The sequence below is a fragment of the Thamnophis sirtalis genome, unplaced genomic scaffold, assembly GCF_051295495.1.
Source record: "Thamnophis sirtalis isolate CommonGarterSnake01/CBP01778 unplaced genomic scaffold, rThaSir2_p1.2 scaffold_6, whole genome shotgun sequence".
NCBI lineage: Eukaryota > Metazoa > Chordata > Lepidosauria > Squamata > Natricidae > Thamnophis > Thamnophis sirtalis.
This window is the reverse complement of record NW_028261386.1, coordinates 1262454-1280086: the sequence shown is the minus strand read 5'-3', so window position 1 is coordinate 1280086 and position 17633 is coordinate 1262454. Positions and strand designations below refer to the sequence as shown.

General features: G+C 44.9%; 1 protein-coding gene across 7 annotated transcripts in view; it reads right to left on the bottom strand.

The window, feature by feature from the left end:
- The window catches only part of BCAS3 (BCAS3 microtubule associated cell migration factor), a 686211-nt gene that overhangs the window by 559892 nt on the left and 108686 nt on the right, over window positions 1–17633 (bottom strand). The gene's annotated exons all lie outside the window — the stretch shown is intronic.

Genomic DNA, 17633 nt, shown 5'->3' with positions numbered 1-17633 from the left:
AGCCCAATCACATCACAGATTGTTGTTAGGGGGGAAAATAGGAAAAGGAAAGAGCATTAAGTATATTATGACGATTAAAGGCCTGGAGTCTAAAGCATATGAAGAACGGTTGCAGGATTTGGGTTTCTAAAGAAAGAGCAACAAAAATAATTAGGGGACTGGAGACTAAAACATTTTTTTTTAAGTTGCAGGAATTGGGGATGTCTAGTTTAATGAAAAGAAGGACCAGGGGTGACATGATAGCACCTTGAGCCAAGGTGGCGCAGTGGTTAGAGTGCTGTACTGCAGCCACTTCAGCTGACTGTTATCTGCAGTTCGGCGGTTCAAATCTCACCGGCTCAAGGTTGACTCAGCCTTCCATCCTTCCTAGGTGGGTAAAATGAGGACTCGGATTGTTGTTGGGGGTGATATGCTGACTCTGTAAACCGCTTAGAGAGGGCTGAAAGCCCTATGAAGCGGTATATAAGTCTAACTGCTATTGCTATTGCTATTACCTTCCAGTATTTGAAAGGTTACCACAAAGAAGAGCCGCAGTGATTCACTTGGCAAACGTGGCAAGAAAAGTCGTAAAACAGGGCAAAACTCACTTAACCAAACCTCTCACTTAGCAACGTCAGTTTTGGGGCCTCCGCTGTGGTCCTCAGTCGAGGACTGCCTGCATAGTGGGTAGCATCCAACAAAGCTCCCTGTTCAGATCAGAAGGTTGGTGAGGTGGCGGAGGGCGGGGGGGGGGGGGGGGGGAAGAGATGGACACCAGATCCTTGGGCTGCAGCCGAATCCACAAATCGATGGCAACCGCCTTGTTTAGTGCTAAAACCTCAAACTGCAGTGATTAGAAAACACATTAGTGTTCATCAATTAGCAGCCGAGCATTTGCCTTTAATTATTCATGGGGAAATGACTGACGCACAAGAACTCAGGCTGGTGTGTTGTCAGGAAAAGCCTCGGCCGAGCCAACAGAACCAGGCGCCATTCGGTATTGACGGCACCGATCCAGCCAGGAAGCCTGATTAAACCTCCGAGATGCCTCGCTTGATGTACTTACCCCATTAATGCTAATGGAGATGCTACCACTTAAAGAGAGGGAGGGAGGGAGGGAGAGAGGGGGGGGGAGAGGGAGAGAGATAGAACAAAAAACGTTGTCGGAGCCAGCCAAACCTCTGTCAAAGGAGAAGTCGCTGGGTTTTTAACATCTCTTAGCAATAGACACATCCTCTCCTTTGGGTTCTGTCCTTCCCACTCCACCCCCCCCCCCGCCCTTTTAAACTCTCCCCAGAAGTGGAAGAAATAGAATCCTTAAACAACTGGCACACGGTCAGCTTCTCAGGAAAACACACACACACACACACACACAAACCACATCCGACAAGTGCACTTCGTTTTTCTCAGCCGATGGGCCGGATCATCAGAAAAATAGAGTAGAATAAGAGGAAGGGACCTTGGAGGTCTTCTAGTCCAACCGCCTGCTTAGGCAGGAAGCCCTACACCACTTCAGACAAATGTTTATCAAGAAAAGATTGGACAACCGTTTATCCGGGATAATATAAAGCTTCCCGGAGGGGGTTGGACTAGAAGACCTCCAAGGTCCCTTCCAGCCCTATGAGTGTAATGAAAAATAAGGCTGATATTCGGGATTTTCACAGCTCCCCCCCCCAAAAAAAACCCCTAAAGAATGTACTTTTAACATGCCAGACACAAATTTAAACCCCTGAACCTCTTCACACACAGTAACACTGATACTTAGAATAGAATAGCAGAGTTGGAAGGGACCTTGGAGGTCTTCTAGTCCAACCCCCTGCTTAGGCAGGAAACCCTACACCACTTCAGACAAATGGCTCTCCAACATGTTCTTAAAGACTTCCAGTTTTGGGGCATTCACAACTTCTGGAGGCAACTTCTGTTCCACTGATTCATTGTTCTGACTGTCAGGAAATTTCTCCTTAATTCCAGGTTGCTTCTCTCCTTGATTAGTTTCCACCCATTGCTTCTTGTTCTGCCCTCAGGTGCCTTGGAGAATAGCTTGACTCCCTCTTCTTTGTGGCACCCCTGAAATATGGGAAGACTGCTATCATGTCTCCCTTAGTCCTTCTTTTCATTAAACTGGACAAACTCAGTTCCTGCAACCGTTCTTATGTTTTAGCCTCCAGTCCCCCAATCCTCTTTGTTCCTCTTCTGTGCACTCTTTCTAGAGTCTCCACATCTTTTCTACATCGTGGAGATCAAAACTGGATGCAGTATAAAAATCTCTCTCCTGCTTTCTGTTCTCTTGAATTTGGAGCAGGCTGGAGTTGTGAGCAGCATAAATCTGGACAAAGAAAATGAGGGGACTGGAGGCTAAACCAAATGAAGAACAGTTGTGGGTATGTCTAGTTTAATGAAAAGAAGGACTAGGGGAGACAGGATAGCAGTCTTCCAATATCTCAGGGGTTGCCCCAAAGAAGAGGGAGTCAAGCTATTCTCCAAGGCACCTGAGGGCAGAACAAGAAACAATGGATGGAAACTGATCAAGGAGAGAAACAACCTGGAATTAAGGAGAAATTTCCTAACAGTGAGGACAACTAACCAGTGGAACAACTTGCCTCCAGAACTTGTGAATGCTCCAACACTGGAAGTTTTTAAAAAGAGATCGGATAACCGTTTGTCTGAAGTGGTGCAGATTTTCCTGCCTAGGCAAGGAGAAATTTCCCGATAGTTAGAAGTCTATGGAGATTCTCAGTCATCCATATCTTGGTTGTCCCAAAGGTAGTTTTTCATGAGGCACCTCTGGCAGGATGGTGGGGAATGGAAGGATTTATACTCCTTGGGGGCAGCTGGTCAGTTGCATCCTTTTTAGGGAGTCCTTGAGGCCACTTGGAGGTTTATCTCTGTCCTCGGGGTCACCTAAGTAGACTACTGAGCATACAGTTAAACCTCCAAGTGGCCTCAACAGCTCTCTAAAAAGACGCAAATGACCAGTTCTGTCAGCAAGGAGTATAAATCCTTCCATTCCCCACCATTCAATCAGAGCTGAAGAAGCTTCTTGGAGGAGAAGTGAAACATCTTCAAAGAAATGCCAGGAAGTCCAGTTGCCTCGTGAAAAATAGCACTTTTGGGACTGATGGTTAGAACCATTAACCAGTTCTCCAGAATTAGCAAATTGCCTCCAGAGGTTGTAGGTGCTCCATCACTGGAGGTTCATCAGTGGAATGGGTTTATTAAAGTTGCCAACTTTGGAGACTCCTGACTTAAACTGACAAGATAGCTGTGATGGCTTCTCTAAGGCTTCTCTGATAGGTTCAATAGTGTAGCCTTAGGCCCAGTCTTCCTGCTTCATCGCACTTAATGGAGAAGAATTGCCTTGTGTCCAACGCTTAACTAATTGAGGAGCTGTTCGGGGTCTCTCTACACCGGAGCACCCCCTCTTGAACCAACCTGCCACTTTCTAGAAGTCCATTCCCAGTTCTTCGTGAAGAGCCAAATTTTGCCAAGGGTTGAACCAACCCCAGCTGGCTTCGGCATCTCCACTGTTATGCTTTAAATATGAATATTGTTTATCAGGCCCCTATTCAAGGCACAGGAAGCTGTTCAGAAATAGAAAGGATGGCGTATCTCTCCGAAATAAACAGGAGGTACCGCACAAAAACAAACCGGGAATTGTTTCCTTTCACTGCAGAGGCGTGTAGAGGAGCATTCTGAAGTCATCTGAGACACCTCAGGTCCATTCATCTCCATGTAAGGCTTTGGGAGCACTCTGGAAGCCTCCTAAAGGCTACGCATGGCCATTTTGGCAAAGGGGGCGGGGTTTCGGGAAGCCAAAAATGCTGTATTCGGTGTAAAAGAAGCACCCAGATTTTCACCCTTTTTTGTGAGGGAAAAACTTGCATCTTATACTCTGAAAAATACGATACCACCCACAATAGCCCCCGACAGCAGCTGGCTGGGGAATTCTGGGAAATGAAGTCCACAAGCCTTCAGGGTTGCCCCCCCCCTTGCTTTAATGGAACATCCAAGGAAAGTTACATTTAGGGGGAGTATACGATATTTCAGAATACCTCTGTCAGGCCTGCAGCTATCTTTTCCTTTGGATGTTTGACCTGCAACACTTTCTATTATTCTGCTATGTATTTTCTATTGTGAGAAAATGGGAGGGGGGAATTGTACGGAGTTAGATGATATGTAGCCACAACAACATTCTTTCTCAAAAGCCAAGGTCATTCTTTGCTTTGCACCTCTGCATCTGACCGGAACTGGATGGGTGGAACTGCCAGTATGGCAGTGGGAGATTGGACCATGTGATGGACTTGTGGGTGTGGGGACAAGATCTTGAACTTTCAACTGGGTGGAGGAAACCGAGAAGCTTTCAAATTCGGGTTTTCCCAGATGTCGCAGCACATATGCATACCACACATGCCATAATTTTTTTATACCAGTCATTAATCACCATTTTGTCACCCCCGAGTGATTAAACAAAGATCTTGTCATTTTAAGGAGGTACAATTCTGCAGGCAACGGGAGATGAACTGCCTTATAAACACAAATTTTGCATAGAGGGATAATATAACCAAACAGCAGGTTAGAAAAAGCTCTGTTTGATTTATTTATGTAGATATGAGATGTGTTGTTACCGGAGGCATAACAAGCCCACCAAAGGGCACTCGGGAACCTAATTTCGTTTTCTTATTTCTTTCACTGGAGTTTTCAGCTGTGCAACTCACACAGTGACGAAAGGGGGGGGGGAGCCTTGGCTACAAATGGCCAAAATTGCATTATCCTTGCAACTTGGCTGTTGGAATGGGTTCCTTTGTTGCGTGGCCCGTGGTTTGATTCTGGAAGCAGTCACCATATGTGTCCAGGGGTTCTCAGTCATCCAGGTGATGGTTTATCCCAAAGGGGCTTTTTCAAAAGGCAACTGGACTTCGTTTCTGCTTGAAGAGGTTTCCCTTCTAATCCAAGAAGCTTCCTTCAGCTCAGACTGAATGGTAAAACGATTTATATCCCTTTCAGTCATCTGATTGTGACTCCAAGGGCACAGATCAACCTCAAAAGTGGCTTCAGTGACTCCCCAAAAGAGTGCTAACGACCAGAGGCCTATCGAAATACAAGAATATAAATCCTTCCAGACTCCACTATTCAGCCAGAACTGAAGCTTCTTGGATGAGAAGTGAAACCTCTTCAAGCAAAAACAAAGTCCAGTTGCCCTTTGAAAAAGTGCCTTTGAGACCAGCAGTTGCCATGTTTCCAGCAGTCGAATTGCATTCTGGTAGCTGTCAATATTGCCGCCCACATCTGGAATAACTGTACATGGCCACGTGATAAAGCTATCCTGTGCTAGGGTTTCTCCCATTTGAGATATCCTGTGTTTCACTTAACAACACATTTGTTTAACAATTTAGTTAGGAAGAGCAAGACAATACAATACAATAGCAGAGTTGGAAGGGACCTTGGAGGTCTTCTGGTCCACCCCCCTGCCTAGACTGGAAACCCTATACCGTTTCACACAAATGGTTATCCAACATCTTCTTAAAGACTTCCAGTGTTGGGGCATTCACAACTTCTGGAGGCAACTTCTGTTCCACTGATTCATTGTTCTAACTGTCAGGAAATTTCTCCTCAGTTCTAAGCTGTTTCTCTCCTTGATTAGTTTCCACCCATTGCTCCTTGTCCTACCCTCAGGTGCTTTGGAGAATAGTTTGACTCCCTCTTCTTTGTGGCAAACCCTGAGATATTGGAAGACTGCTATCATGTCTCCCCTAGTTCTTCTTTTTATTAAACTAGACGTACCCAGTTCCTGCAACCATTCTTCATATGTTTTAGCCTTAACAGAATAAGAGTTGGAAGGGACCTTGGAGGTCTTCTAGTCCAACCCCCTGCCTAGGCAGGAAACCTTATACCGTTTCAGACAAATGGCTATCCAACATCTTCTTAAAGCAGGGATGGGAGAGATCATTAAGTGAGATGCTTCACGTATAGCCATAGCAATATGCGACCCTAATGGCCCGGCTCCATTACAGTTGTATTTCAAGGATTACATATACATACATACATACATACATACATACATACATACATACATACATACATACGTTGTATTTGTGCTGATAAATAAATAAAGGGAGACTAGTATAGATCTATTTCAAACTATTTAGCTCTCATCAGCTAGCCATACCCTTACTGGGATTTTATCAGCACAAATACAACACAAATGTAACAAAGGCAACAGTAAAAATATTGGGTTTCTGTCTGGATGGTCTCTTATGACGAGCCGATGGACAGAGAATGGAAGCAGTGAACTTCCTCCCATATTTGGGCATACCAGGGGTTGTGACTTTAAAATATATATATATATATATATATATATATATATATATATATATATATATATATATATATATATATATATATATATATATATATATATATATATATATATATATATATATATAGTATGTATGTATGTATGTATGTATGTATGTATGTATGTATATATATATATATATATATATATATATATATATATACACATATACACACACACACACACATACATACATACATACATATACACACATACATACACACACACACACACACACATACATATATCTATACATATATATGTTTTCTGAGGTTTTCGCGGGTGTTAGCATGTAGGTCTCTAGTTATTCGGGTTTTCTCCCGTGTAAAATTGGAGGTGTCTTGGTGACGTTTTGACAAAGTCTCATTCGTCATCTTCAGGCTTGGTGCTTCCAGGAGCAATGTCGAAACGTCGCCAAGACACCTCCAATTTTACGCGGGAGAAAACCCGAATAACTAGAGACCTATATCTCTATCTCTATCTCTCTATCTCTCTATCTATCATCTATCTATCTATCATCTATCTATCATCTATCTATCTATCTATCTATCTATCTATCTATCTATCTATCTATCTATCTATCTATCTATCTATCTATCTATCTCTTTTCCTACAGATGCTCAATGTTTTCCAAATATTCTGTTCATGGATCTACATACAACATGCCATTCAGGGAAGCTGTGCAAATAAGGGGGGGGGGGGGAGAGAGAGAGAGAGAGAACACAAGGAGTCCTTGGTCATGTGTTCAAAATTCAGATGCTTGGCAACTGGCTTATATTAACGATGTATCCCGGGGGTCATGTGATCACCTCTTGTGACCTTCTAACACACAACGAAAGTCAACGGGGAAGTCAGATTCACTTAACAGCTGTGTTGCTAACTTAACAGCTGCAGTGATTCACTTAACAACTGTGCAATAATTATATATTATTGATTGTTTGGGGATCATGTCAACTGATCTAGGGGAATGTTTTATACTCTGCAAACTTTTGATAGCTTTTCAACGATGCTGTTAATTCTTGAACTGTCAGATTCCTCTTGACATGAAATGAAGGTTTGTTATCATGGTTATTGTAGTGTGATCATATTTCAATTGCCTGTGGTACTCTTTGAACCGGCCTGACCTTCATGTATTTGTCGAAAATGAAATATATAAATCAAATGGGCTAAGAGCAATTGATTCCATTTAAACATGCTTGCTTCCACTGTCAAAGTTATTAGATAGATGCCGTTTTGGAATTATCTGAAATTTAAATTATCCATTTCTTTACATTGATTTCATAGTATTTATAGCAGCCACAAATATACAGTAGCTTGGCAGCCAGAACATTTAACTGAAGCAACCAATACTATGAGAAAATTTGGGCAGATTCAGACTTTAAAAGAGGTGATGGGGCTGTCCCTTACAAGACAGGTAGTTCTCGACTTACAACAGTTCATTTAACAGCCATTCAAAACGGCACTGAAACGGTGACAAAGGGCCATTTTTCACAGTTACGACTTTTTCAGCATCTCCCTGAAATGATCACATGATCCGTGATCAAAATTCAGGTGTTTGGCAACTGCTTCATATTTATGACAGTTGCAGTGTCCCTGGGGTCATGAGATCCCCTTTTGCGACCTTCTGACAAGTGAAGTCAATGGGGAAGCCAGATTCACTTAACGAGGGTTACTAACTTATCTACTGCAGTGATTCAGTTAAAAACTAGAATAGAATAGAATAGAATAGAATAGAATAGAATAGAATAACAGAGTTGGAAGGGACCTTGGAGATCTTCTAGTCCAACCCCCTACTCAGGCAGGAAACCCTACACCACTTCAGACAAATGGTTATCCAACCTCTTCTTCAAAACTTCTAGTGTTGGAGCAATCACAACTTCTGGAGGCAAGTTGTTCCACTGACTAATTGTTCCCACTGTCAGGAAATTTCTCTTTAGTTCTAGGCTGCTTCTCTCCTTGATTAGTTTCCATCCGTTGATTCTTGTCCTGCCTTCAGGTACCTTGGAGAATAGCTTGACTCCCTCTTCTTTGGGGCAGCCCCTGAGATATTGGAAGACTGCTATCATGTCACCCCTAATTGTGGCAAAGAAGGTCATAAAATGGGGCAAAAATCACTTAACAAATGTCTCATTAAACAACAGAAATTTCGGGCTCAAATTGTGATCGTAAAGCGAGGACTTCCTGTACCTTCTGTTATATTCTTAATGATACTGGCATGAATGCAAACGAAGATAGCAGTAATATACAAACAAATGCCTAAACAGGGGGTTGGATAAGAAGACCTCCAAGATGCCTTCCAACTCCGTTATTCTGTTCTGTTCTGTTCTGCTCTGCTCTATTGTACTCTACACTCTATTCTATTCGCTTACTTAATTGAGTTGTTCAAAAGTAGGTTGCTCTCTCCTTTAATCCATGAAAACTGCCCTGGATCAACTTACTGGTAAACCTTTTAATTCGGGCTTCAGATTTGAATACGGCACAATTAGGACCAATTCCAGCAAGCAATTAAGAACTGCCATTTCTTAACCACATTGAGCTAAGCAGCATAGTTGGCAGATCAGAACTTACTAAAGATGGAGCAAATATAGATTTGCCTGAAGTGCAGTAATTCAAGTCAGTGTGTTCAGATTGTGGTTATTGGCCTGACCCAAAGCTATTTAAGAGTTCTTTTATATTTATATAAAATCAGAGTAAAAAGGTAAACAGAAAGTGTTAATCAGCTCCATGAACGAGTCTACTGAGGGCTGTAAAGATCACCTGAACTCACTTGGATAATTAATACAGCCCACAAATAAAAGATCCTCATGAATTCCTGCCTTATATCCTCAACTATACATCTGAGGCCTTTGAACTCTGGTGCCGGAGAAAACTCCTATGAGTCCCTTGGACTGCAAGGCCATCCAACCTGTCAGTCCTAGAGGATATCCACCCTGACCAGATCCTGAAGAGGAAACTCAAAGACTTTGGCCACCTAATGAAAAGGAAGGACTCCCTGGAGAAGAGCCTCATGCTGGGAATGACTGAGGGCAAAAGAAGAAGGGGACGACAGAGAAGGAGGTGGCTGGATGGAGTCACCGAAGCAGTCAGTGTGAGCTTAAATGGACTCCAGAGGATGGTAGAGGACAGGAAGGCCTGGAGGAACATGGTCCATGGAGTTGCAATGGGTTGGACATGACTTCACAACTAACAACATCACAAATCTATACATGTCGTTCTCGACATGTCCACAACTGAGCCCAACATTTCCTCCTTGATTAGTTTCCATTCATTGCTTCTTGTCCTGCCCTCGGGTGCTTTGGAGAATAGCTTGACTCCCTCTTCTTTGGGGCAGCCCCACAGATATTGGAAGACTGCTATCATGTCTCCCCTAGTCCTTCTTTTCATCTAACTAGATGTAGATGTAGATAAATTTATTTATAGGCCGCCCTTTTCCCTGAGGGGACTCAGGGCGGCTTACAACGTATAGGGAAGGGAGTACACACAATGACATATAAAAACAGTACGTAATTAAAAATAAAAGCAACATTCATTCATCATTCGGGAGGGGACGGATTATAATCTTTAACCCCAGGCCTGACGGGATAGCCAGATCTTGAGGGCTGTGCGGAAGGTCTGGAGGGTGGTGAGGGTACGAATCTCCACGGGGAGATCGTTCCAAAGGGTCGGAGCTACTACTGAAAAGGCTCTCCTCCGTGTAGTTGCCAGTCGACACTGACTGGCGGATGGAACTCGGAGGAGGCCTAATCTGTGTGATCTAATAGGTCGCAAGGAGGTAATTGGCAAGAGGCGGTCTCTCAAGTACCCAGATCCACTACCATGAAGGGCTTTATGGGTGGTAAGTAGCACCTTGAAGCGCACCCGGAGATCAACAGGTAGCCAGCGCAGCTCGCGGAGGATAGGTGTTATGTGGGCGAACCGAGGTGCACCCACAATCATTCGCGCGGCCGCATTCTGTACTAGCTGAAGTCGCCGGATGCTCTTCAAGGGCAGCCCCATGTAGAGCACGTTGCAGTATTCCAGCCTAGAGGTCACAAGGGCACGAGTGACTGTTGTGAGAGCCTCCCGGTTCAGGTAGGGTCGCAACTGGCGCACCAGGCGAACCTGGGCAAATGCCCCCCTGGTCACAGCCGACAAATGATGGTCGAATTTGAATTGAATTTGAATTTGAATTGATTTTATTTGTAGGCCGCCCTTTTCCCTGAGGGGACTCAGGGCGGCTCACAGAAACCAGGGAGAGGGGAATACAATACAATACAATACTAAGACAACAACACATAATAAAATAATACGCAACATGCATACGACATTCGGGCGGGGTAATGGTCCTTATCCCCAGGCCTGACGGGCGAGCCAGTTCTTCAAGGCTGTGCGGAAGGCCTGGACGGTGGTGAGGGTACGGATCTCTACGGGGAGTTCGTTCCAAAGGGTCGGGGCCGCTACTGAGAAGGCCCTCCTCCTTGTGGTTGCCAGCCGACATTGGCTGGCCGATGGGATGCGGAGGAGGCCCAACCTATGAGATCTTATAGGCCGTAGGGAGGTAATTGGCAGAAGGCGGTCTCTCAAGTATCCAGATCCACTGCCATGTAGGGCTTTATGGGTGGTCAATAGCACCTTGAAGCGCATCCGGAGATCGACAGGTAGCCAGCGCAGCTCGCGGAGGATAGGTGTAATGCGGGTGAATCGGGGTGCACCCGCGATCACTCGCGCGGCTGCGTTCTGTACTAGCTGAAGTCGCCGGATGTTCCTCAAGGGCAGCCCCATGTAGAGCACATTGCAGTATTCCAGCCTAGAGATCACGAGGGCCCGAGTGACTGTTGTGAGAGCCTCCCGGTTCAGGTAGGGTCGCAACTGGCGCACCAGGCGTACCTGGGCGAATGCCCCCCTGGTCACAGCCGCTATATGATGGTCGAATGACAGCTGTGGATCCAGGAGGACTCCCAAGTTGCGAACCCTCTCTGAGGGGTGTAGAATTTGACCCCCCAGCCTGAGTGTTGGATTAATGGCCGAATTTTTGGGAGGAAAACACAACAGCCACTCGGTCTTTTCTGGGTTGAGCACAAGCTTGTTAATCCTCATCCAGTCCATGACGGCTTCGAGTCCCCGGTCCATTACGTCAACCGCTTCATTGATTTGGCACGGGGCGGACAGATACAATTGAGTATCGTCCGCATATTGATGGTATCTAATCCCGTGCCTACGGATGATCTCTCCCAGCGGTTTCATGTAAATGTTAAATAGTAGGGGGGATAAGACCGAACCCTGCGGCACCCCATATTTTAGGGGCCTTGGGGACGATCTCTGCCCTCCTACTAACACCGACTGCGACCTGTCCGAGAGGTAGGAGGAGAACCACCGTAACACGGTGCCTCCCACTCCCACCTCCCGCAGTCTTCGCAGAAGGATACCATGGTCGATGGTATCGAAAGCCGCTGAGAGGTCAAGGAGGACCAGGATGGAGGGATGTCCTTCATCTCTGGCTCTCCAGAGATCATCCATCAATGCGACCAAGGCGGTTTCAGTGCTGTAACCGGGTCTGAAGCCTGACTGGAAGGGGTCTAGATAGTCTGCTTCCTCCAAGGACCGTTGGAGCTGGAAGGCCACCACCTTCTCAACAACCTTCCCCAGAAAGGGGAGGTTGGAGACCGGGCGGTAGTTATTAAGGACAGCTGGATCAAGGGATGACTTCTTCAGGAGGGGTCTCACCACCGCCGCCTTCAGTGCGGCGGGGAAGTTCCCCTCCCGAAGGGAGGCGGTTACAACCGCCTGGATCCAGCCTCGTGTCACCTCACTGCAGTTAGAAACCAGCCATGAGGGACACGGATCCAAAGCACAGGTGGAGGAACTCACAGCTCTCATGGCCTTGTCCACATCCCCGGGGGTAACCTCCTGAAACTCAACCCAGAGCTGTTGAACTTGGTCCCTCTGAGTCTCGGCTGGAACTGCAGGTGTGGAGTCCAAGTCCGTCCGAAACCGAGCAATTTTGTCCGCTAAGAATTGGGCATATTCTTCAGCTCTGCCCTGCAAGGGTTCCCCCGCCTCCCTTTTGTTCAACAGGGAGCGGGTTATCCTAAACAGGGCGGCTGGACGGGACTCAGCGGACGCAACCAGGGAGGCTATATGTGGTCGAAAGTCAGCTGTGGGTCCAGGAGGACTCCCAAGTTGCGAACCCTATCTGAGGGTTCCCTCTACGACTCTAGCCACTAAACGGTTGTCCAGATGTCGTGGTTTCGTGGTCCTTCTGAGATGCCCACTCAGACCCACACGCAAGGTAAGCCAACCTGGCCACAGCAGGAGGGAACAACTGCCGAGGTTTCAGAAAATAAAAGGCAGGGTGCTTATCTAAGCAATAACCACCAGTGACCGCCCTGCCCTGCAGCAGAACAGGAAGGCAAAAAAAAAAGACATCAGAAAAGCTGATTCCAATTTGACCCAATCCATTAGTCTGTAAATATCAAGCCTGAAACCGCCATGCGGCTCCCCTTCCTTTCTGCGCTAAGCATATTTGTGAATTTTTCCTTCGGTAATCTTTTAACCTTTCCCATGCCATATCAGCTGTCTTCTCCGTCCATTAGTGCTAATGGCCTTGCTCTCACATAAGCTGTTAGGGCTCATTACGGAGTTATCAGGTAACAAGAGAAAACAGATGCCTCCTTTTTTGCCTTAAGGTTGTTTTAAAAGTGACTTGTGCCACTTTGGGACTTAAAGGACTCAAATAATAATAGTAATAATAATGGAAAAAGTACACACTTGGCCACCTTTGGAATACTGCATTCAGTTTTGGTCACCACTATGTCAAAAAGATGTGGAGACTCTAGAAAGAGTGCAGAGAAGAGCAAGAAAGAGGATTAGGGGACTGGAGACTAAAACCTATGAAGAACGGTTGATCTCCTTGATCAGTTTCCACCCATTGCTTCTTGTCCTGCCTTCAGGTGCCTTGGAGAATAGTTTGACTCCCTCTTCTTTGTGGAAACCCCCGAGATATTGGAAGACTGCTATCATGTCTCCCCGGGTCCTTCTTTTCATTAAACTAGACATACCCACAACTGTTCTACATTTGGTTTAGCCTCCAGTCCCCTCATTTTCTTTGTCCAGATTATGCTGCTCACAACTCCAGCCTGGTCCAAATTCAAGAGGACACAAAGCAGGAGAGAGATTTTTATACTTCATCTAGTTTTGATCTCCACGATGTGAAAAAGATGCGGAGACTCTAGAAAGAGTGCACAGAAGAGGAACAAAGAGGATTGGGGGACTGGAGGCTCAAACATATGAAGAACGGTTGCAAGAACTGGGCATGTCTAGTTTAATGAAAAGAAGGACCAGGGGAGACATGATAGCACTTCCAATATCTCAGGGGCTGCCACAAAGAAGAGGGAGTCAAACTATTCTCCAAGGCACCTGAGGGCAGGACAAGAAGCAATGGGTGGAAACTTAATCAAGGAGAGAAGCAACTTAGAACTGAGGAGAAATTTCCTGACAGTGAGAACAATTAATCAGTGGAACAGAAGTTGCCTCCAGAAGTTGTGAATGCCCCAACACTGGAAGTCTTTAAGAAGATGCTGGATAGCCATTTGTCTGAAATGGTATAGGGTTTCCTGCCTAGGCAGGGGGTTGGACTAGAACAGTGTTTTTCAACCTTTTTTGTGCAAAGGCACACTTTTTTCATGAAAAAAATCACGAGGCACACCACCATTAGAAAATGTTAAAAAAATTTAACTCTGTGCCTATATTGACTATATATAAAGTAATTTCCCCACGGCACACCTTACACTATGTCACGGCACACTAGTGTGCCGCGGCACAGTGGTTGAAAAACACTGGACTAGAAGACCTCCAAGGTCCCTTCCAACTCTGCTATTCTATTCTAAGTATCAGTGTTACTGTGCGTGAAGAAGTTCAGGGCTTTAAATTTGTGTCTGGCATGTTAAAAGTACATTCTTTAGGGGGGGGTTGGGGGGGGAGCTGTGAAAATCCTGAATATCAGCCTTATTTTTTGTTACACTCATAGGGCTGGAAGGGACCTTGGAGGTCTTCTAGTCCAACCCCCTGCGGGATGTTTTATATTATCCCGGATAAATGGTTGTCCAATCTTTTCTTGAAAACCGGCACCTACAGGTAGTCCTCGACTTACAACAGTTCACTTAGTGACCACTGAAAGTTACAACGACACTGAAAAAAGTGGCTTATGACTGTTTTTCAGACTTATGAGCATTGCAACAGCCTCACGCTCAAGTGATTTACATTCGGATGCTTGACAACTGACTCAGATTTATGACTCTCCCGGGGTCACGTGATTCCCTCTTGTGACCTTCTGACAAGCAAAATCAACGGGGAAGCCAGATTCACTTAACAACCATGTTACTAATTTAACAAATGCCTTGTTTCGCTTAACAAATGTGGCAAGGAAAGTCGTAAAATGAGGCAAAACTCACTTAACACATTTCTCACAGCAACCTAAACCTTGGGCTCAATTGTGGTCCTAAGTTGTGGGTCGCCTGTACTGTTGACTCCTTCAGTGGCTAAAGAAAACTTCCTCACATTATGGCAAAGGAGAACACAGACAATACTCCTCCCTCCAACTATTTTCCCCACAACAACAATGTGAAGTGAGTAGAGCTGAGAGTGACTTGGACTAAGGTCGCCTGCTTTCAGGCTTTAGCTGGGACTAGAACTCACAGCCTCCTGGCGATTGGCCCCAAATCACCCAGCTGGCTTTCATGCCTAAAACAGAACTAGAGCTCATAGTCTCCTAGCCATTGGCCCAAAGTCACCCAGCTGGCTTTTATGCCTGACAGAACTAGAACCCACAGTCCTCTGGTGATTGGCCCATAGATAGATAGATAGGTAGGTAGATAGATAGATGGATGGATGGATGGATGGATGGATGGATGGACGGACGGACGGACATGACAAAACAAATTGTGTGATACAGTCCCGTACTCCCTCCCTCCTGAAATACACACACTGATCCATATTTGTCTTGACCGATACAAAACCTGTGATTTTTCCACACATTTAACACAAGATTGGTTGGCATCCATAGTCATCATTATGGGATACACATTTTCCCCACTTTTCAAACTGTTGCTTGTTTATTCTAAGGCACATTCTCTCTGCCTTTTTCTGTGGGTTGTTTTGAAGAAGCCGGTCAAATCCCACCAATTGAAAACTTCGAATGTCCAATTCCTTTCTTGCAAACCACCATGTCTTCTCCCAGAAAGTGAGAAAGTGATGAAGTTATAATAAGCACGGCTTCAGAAACCCAGGAGGGGATGCAATTTTGCAGTTAAATGACAATGTTTCTCGCGTTTAACTGAATTTACAGATATAAATTTAGAACGTATGAGCTGGAAGGGACTGTCACCCAATCTAACCTTTGACTCAGTTCAAAAATCCACCAAAAGGTACCCGACAGAAGGCCAACGCCAGCACAGAATTCCTGAATTATGGATCTATGTGTCATACTTTCCTACCAGACTGTAGAGGGAAAGAGGAAATGGCCTTGAAGAGAAGAAGAAAAAGCTGCTGCCAAGGAAGGCAATGGTGAGAGCCTATTGGGTGCATCCTCAAAACTGGGAGACTGTGAGTTCTAGTCCTTCGAACACAAGCAATCCAAGACTTACAACCATTCATTTAGTGACTGTTCAATGTCAATCCTGACGGGAAACCTGGCTGAGGCCATCTTTTAGGCTTCAGGGTTGCCACTAGGTGGGGTGGGGGGGAATAGTTAACTGGGGTTTTGCAGTCGAAACAAAAGGTTTTCCTGAAGGAACCAAGGTCATTCCAACAGGTGGCTGGAAGAGGAGGAGCGAAGTAACCAAGCAACTGGCCAGCACCTTGATTGAACTATATGACTGATGACTTGGGGAAAAGGGGGAAGACTTTCACTTTTTAATTAGGTGAAAACCATGGGAACTTTCAGAGTCGGTTTTCACCAGTTGTGCCAAAATGATCTATCCAATAAATTTGTTCTTTGAGGAATTTACCTGCCTCTGAGTTCGGCTTTCTATGGGTGCATTACATGGAACACTGACATTAAACCGACTCTGAAATCGAAGTTATAACAGCACTGAAAAAGTGACTAATGAACGTTTTCACACGTTTATGATCTTGGTCATGTGATCAAAATTCGGCTGCTTGGCAACTGACTCGTATTTATAACCGTTGCAGTGTCCCTGGAGTCCTGTGATCACACCTTCTGTCAAGCAAAATCAATGGGAAAGCCAGATTCACTCAACAACCATGTTACTAACTTAAAAGCTGCCGTGATTCACTTAACAACTGTGGCAAGAAAAAGGTGATAAAATAGGGCAAAACTCACTTAACCATGGCCTTGCTTAGTAACATACATTTTGGGCTCCATTGTGGTCGTAAGTCAAGGACTACCTGTATTGGTGCTAGGATTTTAACAGCCATCGTCCACGTCTTCTATCTGGGTAGGTGGCTTGCAGCTGATGCCCACAAAGGTACCATTTTTTACTCTTTAATCTTACCCAGATGTTTTCCATAGGATTTCCATAGTCAGAGACATGATTTTTTTTTAAAAAGGCATGTGCCCTCATGCTGTGAAAATATATATTTCTTCATTCACATTTATATTTATGTCAAAATGGTGGCCCTCCAGATGTTGTTTCAGCCTTGATCATTCCTGACCACCAGCTCTGTCGGTGCTGGGCTCCTATCGTGCCTGTGGGTTTTCTGGATAACCATTTTGGGAGTGAATGTTGGATTAGGTAGAAATTATGTTCCTGTTTTATAAAAAGCCCGGTTACATTTAAGTTCCTACACATTTTTTTTTCCAGGTGAAAATGTCTTTTTAATGTCGTTGTAATTGGTTTGTCAAGTTTAACTGTTAAGATAAATTGTTTACTGTTGAATTCTTTATTTTATTGTTACGAAACCTGCCGTTTTCTTATTTTGGCCTGTCTCTCTTTTGAGGAAAGGGGAGTTATACAACTGAAATAAATGCTTTTGGCTATACAGGTAGTCCTCGACTTACAGCAATTCATTTAGTGACCGGCCCTGAAAAAAGAGACTTAACACCGTTTTTCACAGTTGTAACCTTTCCAGCACCCTCACAGTCATGTGATCAAAACTGAGATGCTTGGCTACAGGTTCCTCTTTATGACCGTTGCTGTGTCACGTGATCCCCTTTTGCAACCTTCTGACAAGCAGAGTCAATGGGGAAGCCGGATTCGCTTAACAACCGGGTCACACACTTATCAACTGCGGCGATTCCCTTAACAACTGTGGAGAGAAATGTCGTAAAATGGAGCAAAGCTAAGTAAATGTCTCACTTAAC